The sequence below is a fragment of the Myxine glutinosa genome, chromosome 11 (assembly GCF_964187855.1).
Source record: "Myxine glutinosa chromosome 11, kmMyxGlut1.1, whole genome shotgun sequence".
Lineage (NCBI taxonomy): Eukaryota > Metazoa > Chordata > Myxini > Myxiniformes > Myxinidae > Myxine > Myxine glutinosa.
In genome coordinates this window covers 128,457,397-128,469,841 of record NC_136271.1, presented here as the reverse complement: position 1 = coordinate 128,469,841, position 12,445 = coordinate 128,457,397, and the positions used below count along the sequence as shown (strand labels likewise).

Below are 12,445 nucleotides of genomic sequence, written 5' to 3'. Positions count from 1 at the left end.
GTCGATTTTCAATTTCGCCAGTGACGTCGCACTATGAACTCACCTTGAGCCATATGGCAGTTTACATAGAGAAACGGTGCATATCGAGTTCAGATTCAGACTTCACTCAGATTCCACCGTCATTAGCAACTCTGAAGGTTCTCAGTATGTTGAAACTGATCAGTGGGATTTTAAAGAAACTATTGGAGACAAAATTAGTGATGGAAACGCTTTCGGGGGAATTGTGGAGCCGTATCGTGTCAAGCCTTGTGCGAGCAATTCAGACGAACATGGTATTAGTGAAGATGGTGGTGTTAGTAGTGCAGATGAAAACGCCGGTCGCATATTCACAACAGAGTGGTAGATTTTGTTGTTCCGTTCAATTGACGGCTAGTCAGGAATTTTTTATTCAATAAATCAGTTATATTACTACAAAAGATATATGGCACAGCACAGCACGGACACCACCGACCAAATGGGCAACAAATGCTTTGTCCCACCACAGCAGGCTGACCTGGTGTCCTGTATGTTACAGGATCATCCCGTTTCATACTTTCCCGTGATGCCATTTGTCTGTGGTCGTGCTGTGTTGTGTCCGTACCGTGTCGATGTCCTGCCCCAGTGGAGGGGTGATGGCGAGGTGAGGTCAGTCTCCAGCTGGCCAACACAGGTGTTTGATTCCACCGCACACATTGCTAATGTCCATATGCTGGTAGCTTGGTAGAGATTGTCTTAGTTTCGAGCGACAGCTGTTTCTTCCGTTTAATCATGGGGATGGAATCCTCTCAATCATTGCGTATAACCACAAAATATATAGCCAACTTGTTTCATAACAGCGCTCTGTAAAATGTTCAGAAAAAAAACAACCGAATATTTTGTAGGCCAGATTGACACTCGGGAATTTTGGACAAAAATCGTCCAATTTCTGGCAACCCTCAGTTCTTTCTGCCATTGGTGTAGCATGAAACATTCTGTTTGTATTATTACAACCACCAATGATGCGTCAACCTGGTATATTTGTAGAAATTCGAAAATTATTCGCCATTTGAGTTCAATTGTTCCAAGAAGTAACCCGTAGACAGAATTTGGCGGTCGGTTTCCTGGTGTGACGTCAGGGCTAATCATAAAGCAGATTTCGACTTTTAATCGCAAAATTACCCACTTTATAAATTTGAAAAAGACCATATCTATTTTGTCGGTTATCAAGGAGTGGATTAGCGTCAAGGTGGTCTCAGCATTTGGGTTACCCTTTAAAGTAATGTTTACCTGGGTTGGCAGGACAGAGCTATGCATCTGAGCTGTTTAACCTGGGTTTGAATCTTGGCCCAGCTATAAACTTGTGTGTGCCGTTCCTCAGGTGGACGTTGAACTGGGCGTCCCGTCTGCAGGCATTGGCTGGTGGATATTAAAGATCATACAGTGTCCTGCATGAAGAGAAAGCAAGCCTTCGCCAGTACCAAATTCCAACTTTTTCCCTTCCTCACTGTTGGGAAAACACCGTGGGATGTTTAAAGTCATTCAATGTTACGGTGGCCACGTTAGCCAATTGGGCCAGACTTTTCAAGCCGGATTAAGGGCCTATTTCCTAGATAGATTTGGATAGCCTGTGACAGATCTGGCGGTGTGCCAGACTTGCCTTCATGCAAAATGGAGGCGTGAGCGGATCTCCTCGTCCAGCGGGAGAATAATTTCATTGGAGCGTTATTTGCTCAAGTCCAAATTATCCTTGTATAAAAGCTAACGCAGCTATTTCCGCAGAGATTGTGACAGTCTGTTGAACTCATTGAGACCCAGTGAATTCAAAGTGTGCATTCAAATGAGAGGGAGGAAAAGAGAGGGTTGGGAGGATAAGAGAACAAACATGCACTCATTAAAATCAACTTATTTACAATAGAAGAGATATGCACCCCGGGCTTTCGTACAGTCAGAAGGATTTAATTATTTTATCCTTAACGGCATCAGGCATTCCACAGGATAAGGACCTGATAGTGAAATCAAAAGGCACGGAATACCCCAGTACACCCTGTATGGGTGCTGCGAGTTCAACGGGATCTGTCACAAGCATGATAGGCAGGCGATCTAAAGGGGAGCTCGACACTATTTGGGGTCTTGGCTCGAGTCAGGACAGGGATTGGTGGGGTGATGGTAGGAGGTGCTGGACCTTGTACCTCGTCGTGGGTTTTTATCACAGCTAACTCACTGACCTACAACTCCAACTAGGCCCTGCCCTTGAACATGTATCATATACAAATTCGGAATTGCTCGGCTTCAGGTGTGTGCCAAACCAGGTGGCTATGAGACCTTTCCATGGGAAATTAGACTTGGAAAAGGGCATGAAACGTGGTCTTTGCCAGTGCATCAGGAAGCAGTGATTCAAGCCGCCAGCCACTGTCCGCCATCGTTATGGGAAATGTTCGTTCATTAACAAACAAAATGGGCGAGCTACGTGCAAATTTTCAGTTTCTCACGAGTACAGAGAGGTATGCCTTCTATGTTGCACAGAGACTTGGCTTCATTCTGAAATACCGCATCGTACAATGGATCTGGAGAATCATGAAATTGTGAGAGGCGATAGAGCTGAGGATTCTGGAAAATCCCGTGGAGGTGGTGTATGTATATGCATAAACTTTAGATGGTGTATTAACCGGCCAGTGAAGGACAGGGTATGTACACCAGATTACTAATTGCTTTTTGTTGGGCTTCGACCTTTATATTTACCGAGGGAACTAAATCCAATATTTAGCTCACCTGGAAGAAAGTTCAGGAGAGCTTATGCGATGGCTCTTCGTCAGTCCGTCCATCCGTAAACACTTGCAACTTCTTCTCCGAAGCCGCTGAAGGGATTGTGGCCAAACTTGGCACAAATGATATTTGTTATGTTGTGACTAAAGTTTGTTCACGCCATGTAAAAAATCGGGGTCTAAGGGGGATTACCGGGGTCAAAGTGGTCAGGTTTGACCCCCCAAAATAGATATTTGCTTTTTCCTCAGAAACTACACACACTATTTTGATGAAACTTCACCACAACCTTTGCCGCCCATGCTGTACCAAAGTTTATTCACGGCATTAAAAAAAAAAACCTGCCCCTTTAGGGGTCTACGGAGGGGTTGCCCCCCAAAATAGTGTCGTGTAATTCCCCTCAGTGAATACCGGGGAATCACGGATAGCAAATCGAGCGTTATTTGAGGTGTTATTCAAACATGGACTCACGATATATGCGTGGGAGGAAGGGAGAAGAAGAAGAATAAGCGGGAGCTTTACCTGTCATGATCCCCGAGCAGTCTTCAAACCTGCAGGAAATTAAACTCACGAGCACGGATTTTGAATGTACAAGAATAACACGGCTTTATTGCCGTACCCCGAGAGCAAAGAACGCGACGATATCTAAAACCCCTAATGAGCGCTCCTATATGCAGACTTCGAACAAGTACAGATGGGGAGGATATGAAAATAAACGTTGTGTTTGTCGTGGGGACTTATCTCGTCTGGCTGAGGTGTGTCGGGGATCGTCAGGCTCGTTGGCGTCGTCCAGGCCCCAAGCGTGCAAGCCTGCCGCGGCACTGGTGTTGGCGGGAATAAAAGCTGCCGTCCACCGTTCGCACTCCACTAGGCCCCACCGAGCCACTCGCTCGTCCACTGGCGTGCCACCTGCCCGCCGCGTGACTCGAACGGGTCGCGTGCAGCTCGCTCCTCCGGTCGTGCCTGACTCAGTCCATGCAGAATCGTTCCTTCGCGTCCAGAATGGGAAGGGCAGGAGTGAAGAGATCAGAGGACAGATCTTCCACAACGAGCAGGAACCAGAAGGGAACGAGAAGGAGGTCCATAAACGAGAAAAAGCGAGAGAGAAAATGTCGGTCACGACCATCTGCTATCGCATCCAAACGACCTTCCCCATTGTTTACATGTATTTATCAATCAGTCTTGATAATAGTGTCATTCCGCAAAATTGGAAATCTTCAATTATCATTCCAGTTTTCAAAGGTAAGAAAACCCCGTGAGTTCAATGATTACCATCCAGTACGCTTCACCCCTAATGCAATGAAGTGTTTTGAAAGGGTATTGTTGAAATTTTTGAATAGTCAATTAGGTTTGTTTGACCAATCTCAATTTGTATATCAGAGTAATAAAGATGTTGAGTCTGCTCTGCTTGTTTATCTCCAAAGGCTGCATCATTTGAATACTCACAAGTCTTTTGTAAAAGTATTATTTAATGTTTTCTCCAGTGTCATCAATGCCATGTATAAGCAAAATATATTGTGAAAGCAAAATCCAAAAGGAAGCTTTGTGCCTCTGCATGGTACCCTGCCCGTGACAACGGGTAGATGCCCTCGTTCACTGTCCTAAAATTAAACAGGTTTGATTTAAATCCCTTCAGCTGTTCTCAAGTATCACATTTTTACCAGACGTGACAGGTTTCCCACGATTGGTGAAGCGGTTTCAGAGAAGGATTTTTTTAAAGTATCGGCTTTCAAGCTAATATGGCTGCCAAACCACGTGGCATATGACATCAAAAATGTACACTCTGCATATATATGGGTTGGGGATCACGTTTGTGAAGTTTCATGTTTATTGGATAAAGTTTGTTTTTATATCCAAGATGGCTGCAAAACCATGTGACCTATGACGTCACCATTTTCATTAAAACATTCTACATGGGTGTCGCTCCTTCCCTGAAAGTTTCTTTTCAATATCATGACTTTGCGCGAAAGGAGTTTTTCAGCGTGACATTTTGTACACATTTGGTGGGGTGGCCATTTTTATGCCTCCACCTCCGAAGGTGGCCGGAGGCATTATGTTTTCGGGTTGTCCGTCCGTCCGTGATAGGTTTTCGTTACCGCGATAACTTGAGAACGGCCGGAGGGATATTAGTCAAACTTGGTGCAGGTGTGTATAATGAGGTAAAGATTAACTGATTCGATTTTGGGGTCAAGCGGTCAAAGGCCCATGACCAACGGTCATGTTAGGTAAAAATCCTGTTACCGGGACAGACGGACAACCCAAAAACATAATGCTTCCGGCCACCTTCGCGGGTGGAGGCATAAAAATGGCCGCCCCACAAAATGTGTACAAAATGTCATGCTCAAAATCTCCTTTCGCGCAAAGTCATAAGCTTTTAAAAGCCATACCTTTTATTCGCGAACGTTTTTATAACTAACACGAATGAAAAACCAAATCGAGAGAGCGCAAAATCGCTGAATGGTTCATCCACCAAATTGTTGATAAATGTCATTCGACCAAGCACAATAATGGCTGAAGCAATTACAATGATTCCAACAGAAGAAAACGACATTCTCTGTTGGGTAATGGTGCCATACCATAACAAAAAAAAAAATCGCATTTAAAATACATCACAACCAAAACACACCACAACCTGTTGAGCGTCATTTATGCATACGCAGAGTGAGAATCTCTCCCGTAAACCTCAGTCTGGTGTAAAGTCACTGCCGTGGATTGTAAGGTATGACAAAATGTGCTATTTATGAAGGAAAAGGGCCCAGAACGGTCTGATGAGTTTCACAGGGGGGTCATACCGGTTATTTGAAAAGAGCATTCTAAATTGATCTTTCCATATACCGTATGCATTCTATTGTTCAAGCAAATTGTGCAGTACGTCCTTAAATATATTGCTGTGGTTTTGCGATTGTACATATGACTTCAATAAATGCTAAAGGTTTACCCCTCATAGTTAGTTCCACGAGCAACACGTAGGCCCACTTGTAGTATTAGTTATGTCATAGTATGTGTAAGTATAGGCCATTTCCCCTATTAATATCTGCGTTGTGTAAAGACATGAGATTAGGTCCCGCTCATTTTGCGTCCACCCTCCAATTCCACCTCGATGGGTGGAATCCATCCCGCGCCCCATTCGGCTGCCCGCTCAGTTTGTTAAGCATTGGCTGCTCGATCCAGTTTGTTGAGCATTGGCTGCCCACTAGTCGAGTAACATGAGGTAGGCCCAAAAAGGGTGGGGCCGGCGTTGAGGTCGGGGCGGAGTCGAGGCAGAGCGTCAGAGGCGATGACGGTAAGAGCCACCAGCCAATCAGGGCTCTAGCGGCATGGCGTGAGAGGGCATGGAGAGGCGCGGCTGGTGAGTTCGGGAAGGTTCGCGGGGCGTGCCAATATAAGTCGCTGCACAAAGCCCTTGAACAGGACTTACAGCGAGAGGACTTGTTGGGAGAGGGCTTGATGCGAGGACTTTGACAGCGAGCGCATATCGAGAGGGCTGGACTTTGAGGGGGCGAGCGCATTGTGAGCACTTGTTGGAGCGCATTGAAAAGGACTTGTGGAGAGAAATTCGTTGCGATAGCGCTTTGAGGCTTTAACTCTCCATATTACGTACGCGCCAGAGGGGACGAAGAAGAGGCGTTGGCGGTACGAGTACGCGGCCACAGCCAAACGCGCCGGTGGCGAACAGCGAATATTCCAGCCACGCGAGTAAAAGCGGCTATAGCCGCCAGTGATTAACCGCCAACCGCACCAGAGCCCACCCCCTACCGTTCGCCCCGTAATAACCCCGTGCGTCCAAACGGCGCGCGACGATCCGGAGACCGGGGGGAGCTTCACGAGAGCCATCCCTGGACGCACGGACCATCATCCTGCAGCTGCAAGCCCCGTGTGTGTGTGAGACATGCCCGTAGTCTTTTGGGTATTAGGTAAGACTGTATAAGGCTGCTCTGTGTCCCATTTTTCTTGAACCATTGTGAATAGTGTAAATAAACCTTGTTCTTCCTTTTTCCAATTCGATCGCCTTTGTGATTTCGCCATTGACTAAGCGTGGCACGAATAAGACCGCTAGAACCGGGTTCACCATCTAAACGGCACGGATCGCGTGTACGCACCGTTCGGTGTCTCAACACACGTGGTTCGTGCGGGGCTTATTTCCTCGCTTCCAGGGCAGCGCAAGTACTTAGGTAATAGCGAATTTGGTCCTAATACCCTATTTCGCGCTGTCCGGAAGGGACGTCCTAGGTCCCGGGTCCCGCCAGGCCAGTCAAAGACAAGGGGACTAATCCCCCCTTGGTAAGGGGAGAAGGCCGGCGGCTGATCCGCAACAATATTGTTATGTCAACGGCTCATCTAACGTCGAGCACGTTGCGGCGGGAGGTTAAAATCCCATGATGTACTGAATGGTTTTAATTGCTGTGGATACATTCCAAATGATGGTGATATTATACTCGTGCGGACCTGAGGCAAATAATGAGAACTTTAAAGCTTTTATAAAACCAAACGGGTTTATTCCCGAACAATAAAAGCAGGAAAAAATGAATTCAATAACAACTGTATACAATGAGGTAAAATAAATCCGATAAAAACTAAGGCACCTCACTCCAGTCACGAGCACAGACGGGAAGAGGGAGAAAACTGGGTCACTTATCTCTGGTGGTTTTGGGGATGGGGAAGATTGGTGCAGAGCAGGCGATGATCTGATGGGACAGCAGCACAACAAAGAGGTACTGAGATGAGCAGGACGATGACCAGGCAGCAGGCAGACAAACACATGCACTGGGTGAAGGCAGGCAAGATGACATCCTTAAATTGGAAACTCCCACGATGAAGCTGATTCTGAGAGCCTTTCTCTCTCTCACCGCAGGCAGGTAGGTTGTCTTTCTGTCTTCTCCCGACTCCTCTCCAGCCTTGCTCCCCCTGTTCTGTCTGTGCTCTGTACCCCAAATATTCCTGCAGGATGCACAAGATCTGCCAGCAACCCTCTTATGGCGAAACTGCCAAAATCAAGACTCTGCTCACCTTCACTCTTTCATTCCTCTTTTCCCCACCTCTGGAACAAACTCCCTCACTCTCTTCAATCCCACTCCTCCCTCCAGGTCTTTGAAACAGCTGTTCTCCACCATTTCTTATTTTCCCCCATCCAAAACCTTGCTTTTTTTTGCCCCTGTTAAAACATCATCAAATCAAACAAACATCTTATCCAAGGCAAAAACATTTTGCCCGGATGAAAACCCAAATCCACCTCTTTCAATCCCCAACTTCATTCCTGAAATTCCTGGTAGTGTTCATTTGTTTTATACTGTGTACCCCTCCCCCGCACCCCCCAACCGCAGCCCTTTCTCTTCCACAGATCTACCGACGTCCCTGTTCTCTACTGTTGTCGTGCTTGTATGCTTCCCTCTCTTTCCCCCTCTTGTCTCCCACTCCCTTCATTGCATGTTTTGTGTGTATGTGCATTTTTTCATGTTCAATGTGTTAGCTCTTACACGAGCCTCGAATCTGTATACAAAAGAAAGCTCTCCTTACTCCCAGAACTCCTAATAACTATCCTAGTTCTCAAAAAAAAAGGTTTTCCACAAAACCGGGAGCTCCTCGTGCACTGAACTGATCCCGCCTGATCGAGGCTCCTCCCCCTTCTCAGAACTTTCGCAATCCTCTCAGAACTGTTAACTTCTCTGAGCACAGAACCGAGAGCTACTGGCTCCTCCCTCTTCTCCCTGGACAACCCTCCGCCCCTCCAGGTATTGGGTTCCACCCCCTGCATGAGACGATTATCGCTCGACTATGGGGATGATATTCAAGGGAAGGAGCAGAGAAAGGAGAGAGGGTAAATAAATATTCTGCCATGTTGGTGTACAAAATAAATAGAGGATTCCAAAAGTGAAGGACAACAGGGTAGCAGAATGTCTGAGTGGAGACAGAAGGGATGGGAATATTGGACGGCAATGGACTTGTATGTGATCTATCACTGATGGGGGTAATGGGGTCGGGGAGTTCCCCATGTAAATGCCCCTCAAAATAATTTACTGATGTCATTGGCACCCATACTGGGAAAAATAGAGACAAGTCAGAAAAAAAAACATGAAGACCTCAAAGGCAGCAACGTCCGAATCACGAAGGCGCAAGAGGTAAAAAGGGACCGAAACCTCTACCAAATAGACAGGTCCAGATTTGAGAAAAATTTAATGTTGGAGGCATTTCATGTTAAAAGTGGGCAAACAAGTTTTTCAAGATAATTTGAGGGTGCTGAAATCAAAAAAAATTGTTTGCCAGGCTGAATTTTGAGATTTTGACCCTCAAATTTGAAAAAAACAAAATGGCCGCCATTTTCATCTTGTTTGCCTTATAACTCGGCTTTTAAGCTTTATTGAAGTTTTAAAATGGTGGAAATACCGATGTTTGTGATACCAAGGATTCCAAATATGTTGTTACCTAAGTTGTATCTAGTTTGGTTTATCTGCCATCTTGAATTCCAAGATGGCCGCCATTATTCACCTAATGCATTAATCAGCCCATAGGCAAAAATAACACATGTTTAAAATGATGACAATACCCATGTCTGTAATACCAAAGTTTCCCAAAAGAAAAAAAAAGAAGCTTCCATATAAGTTGTAATCAGTTTGGTTTGCCTGCCATCTTGAATTCAAAGTTTTATGATAAATTAGTATGACGTCAAATCATTCTTCAAAGTACATACATTAATTACGCACTTGCTGCCTGTTGAAGTAGATTCCAGCGATCCTGGCAGAAGAAGGTGAATTTGGACGTGTCCATTTGGTGAAATTTGGGGTACCGCGGTATGATTTGGTTTGAACTTTAGCAATGTTTCAGAGAGATCATCGGTTGATTGCTATGTGTCAATTATAATTAAAATCTACCCATTGTCCATCAAATCAATACTTAACCTACACCAGAATGGTATCTTGCACCCAGTACCCGGGATCTAGCTGCAAATTAGGTGAAATTTACTTTAGCAGTGCTTTACCTGTGCAATACCCCTCATTTACCGACATGGAGTTTTAGATACAAAAGATCAATATTGGAAACAGTTGTTCCGGAAAACCAACACCTTGCTTTATTCTGTAGTACAGTATGGTGTTTTGTATTACTATTTCTTCATCAACTGTTCGTACCACATATTTCTGATTCAGAGCTTGAGTGATGTTTGCACTCTTTGAACCACAGTGTTCAAGGTATCAATGTAATGAGCTGGTGCTTGAATGATAGGAAGATACCCTACAGTAGTCATTTCAGGATCTACAGTACTGTGCTTCTGGTTAAATTCTGTCCAGGAAGGCTTTGGGTCATGTGATTGTCTTCTCATCGTGAATGCAGTGTCTGCCACCTGGGCCCTCAATGCTGAGGTTGATTCATCAAGTGACCCATGAAACCACTCCTTTTTGGTATCATTTGTCAACGGAGGTTTATTAATTCCCTTGGAGTTTGTTGCTACAGGTGTGATTTCATTCATGGCGTCAGGAACATTCACCGTTTCATTTTTGGAGAGCTTAATACCATCCAGAAGACTCCCTGAAGGTGTTCCTCTCTGCCAAGCAGCCAATTGAGTGGCATGGAAAGTGGTTTTGCCATCAAGAGTACCTTCATTAATATCAATATTGTCAGCAGAGAAAAAGACAAAACGGTCTTTGACTAAATTGGGGGGTATCACAGCTCCACTTTCATCCATTCCTTGTAGTGTACTCTCAGCTAAGCCTGTATCTAATCGAAGTACATCTCTGTAGCTTATAACATGCGCAGCATTGTAGAATAATTTCACTAGTTCTTTTGAACGAGTTGATTGGTGCAGAGTGCTGCCCAATCCAATATGTTTTGGAGTCAAGTGCCTGTCACCACTAACTGTATAGATCAAATCCTGTGCGAGACTAAGTATACGACAGCGTCTTACGGACTCATCTTCACCATCACTGCTGTCCTCATCAGCATCTTGCTGCAGTAGACACTGGCCACCTATCACTAGGTTAAGAAACATGTACAATCTATCTGGTACACATTTAATAGCTCCTCTTCACTGACTAACTCCTTCGTAAGCTGGGTGTGAAAGGATGTCACTTCTAATCTTGAGGGCAACGTAGATCATGGACAGGAACTCATCTTCTTGTGGTTGGTAGGTAGGAATGGTGAGTGTAGCTGCTGCTTCTTCATCTGTTTGTGTCATCTTTGAAACAGGTATGTGGCCAAACTTCAGCGGAACCAGAACAGAACGTCACTCACTCGGTGCATTGTCATGCAGTACAATTACCTCGTAGAATTCTGAAATCCGAAGAGCCAACTTATCCTTGAATGTGCCCATTCCACTGGTAAATGAGGGTGGAATATCCAAATTGGATTCTTTGGCAATGGGACGATACCGGTTCCACACTTCCTTTAGCTCTAATATATGGCCATGGTCAGCAGAGTACTGCAGCTCATTGCATAGCCAAATCATCGCAATACCTGTATGCTGAGAGTTCTCTTTGGTTTGGGATGTCCTTCTGATAAACTGAACATAGCAGGAGAGATGATACTTTCCTTCTGCTGCAATAAGGTCACTGATAGCTGCAACACGAACACTCATTTCTGGTGATGTGGGCTGGTGATGTGGATCGTGTGTGGATGTGTTTGGTTGTGTATTCATGTATGTCAATTATGTATTTACGGTATAGATGTATTATAAATCTGTCTCTTTGGCCTGATTACATTCAATACGAAGAAGCCGAGAAATGACGGCCATCTTGGAATTCAAAATGGCGAGCAAGCCAAACTGGTTACAACTTAGATTTACACAACATATTGGAATCCTTGGTATCACAAACCTGTGTATTACCATGCACTTTTCAACTTCCTCTCTTGCTTATTCCTATAGGCTGGGCTCATTTATTACCGTTTTGGGCTAAATTATGGCGGCCATCTTGGAATTCCAAATGGCGCGCAAACCAAACTCGTCGTAAATTAGGCAACAGTCACCAACAGTCACCACATATCTGGAATCCTCAGTATCACAAACATGGGTATTGTCACAATTTTTAACCTCCTGTGATCTTACTATAATTCACCAAATGTCCGTCCGTCTGTCTGTCTGTCTGTCCGTTCGAAGGTACCGTAAAAACTGCTGAACCAATGGCAACGATATTTTGGGTGGGTAATCCTGGGATCTCCAGGAGTAAAATAGGCTATTTCGTTTTCCCAATTTCAGCTTTGGTCTCCAGCATTCCCAGGTTTGGACTCCCGCATAACATTTGCGTTCGCATAACGTTCATTGTGACAATGTTTTCATTGTGACGATGTTGTTTTCCCGGGTGCCGCACAAACGGCTGCACCGATTGCTGCACAAGTGCACCGATCGAACTCGGTGACCTTGGACAAAGACCTTTTATATAAGGACACGGGTTGAATCCCTGCTTGAGAGAATTCCAACCCCCTCGCTCCCCGCCATCACAGCCGTCTCTCCAACTTGCAATCCCATGAGATATGCGGAAAGGACGACCCAAAACCAATATAAACATAATTAAACATCATTCGTATATAAACATCATTAAAAGTAAATAATGACCTCGGCCAAAGTTCAAACGACATTTAATCTCCACATGAGAGAATTCCACATAGCTATTTGGGTGGTGAATATGCTAACAGATCGCTGTCTCCATCGATCTTGCCAAGGCCGTAACAGCTATCGGCTCAAAATCCTTTTAACTGTTGATTTGGTAGTTTTTACAATGAAGGAAACATTAACAATGTTGTT

At 44.9% G+C, this 12,445-nt stretch overlaps 1 protein-coding gene across 1 annotated transcript in view; it reads left to right on the top strand.

The window, feature by feature from the left end:
* The window catches only part of LOC137436150 (uncharacterized), a 216,288-nt gene that overhangs the window by 184,360 nt on the left and 19,483 nt on the right, over positions 1 to 12,445 (top strand). The gene's annotated exons all lie outside the window — the stretch shown is intronic.